Genomic DNA, 583 nt, shown 5'->3' with positions numbered 1-583 from the left:
CCCTGCACGGCAGCCGCTGGGAGCTCGCTGGGGAGCACCACGGCCCTTCGTGCAGGACCTGCCCCTTCTCTGCCCCGGAGCGCAAGGGGCACAACCCACCTCTGGAACCACTAAGGCCCCTGCTGCCACAGCTCCTGGGGCCAGAGGGGGTCCCCAGCACTGCAGGCCAGCCCTGGGCAACACTGCAACGGAGCCAGCCCGGGGCAGGCGGCAGAGCGGGGGGAACCACTAGAAGATGTCCCCAGGGGAGGCCCCCATCCCAGCTGCAGGGGAGCAGGGAGGGGAGTTAGGTGCCCTGGTAGGGTTCAGGGAGCTGAAGAAACCTGCATGTGCTAGGTTGGAGCCGGCCGCCCTGGCAGCCTGCCCCAGCTGGTGCCATGCCTGTGTTGTGCAGAGCCTTGTATAGATGTTTCTGTTCTTGCAATAAAGATATTAAACAAAGAGGAGGTCTCCAGCCTGTGACTGTCGTGCAAGGTGGGCTGTGTCCACCACCGGGAACAGTGTAGGAATAAGGCTCTTGGGAAGGCCAAGTTTTGCACATTCCGGTGTTTATTAGCTTTCCGTGCAAAGAGGAAAACTCTTT

The sequence above is a fragment of the Fulmarus glacialis genome, unplaced genomic scaffold (genome assembly GCF_000690835.1).
Source record: "Fulmarus glacialis isolate BGI_N327 unplaced genomic scaffold, ASM69083v1 scaffold11746, whole genome shotgun sequence".
In the NCBI taxonomy this organism is placed as follows: Eukaryota; Metazoa; Chordata; class Aves; order Procellariiformes; family Procellariidae; genus Fulmarus; species Fulmarus glacialis.
The sequence above is the reverse complement of the archived record's forward strand: the minus strand, read 5'-3'. Positions refer to the sequence as shown.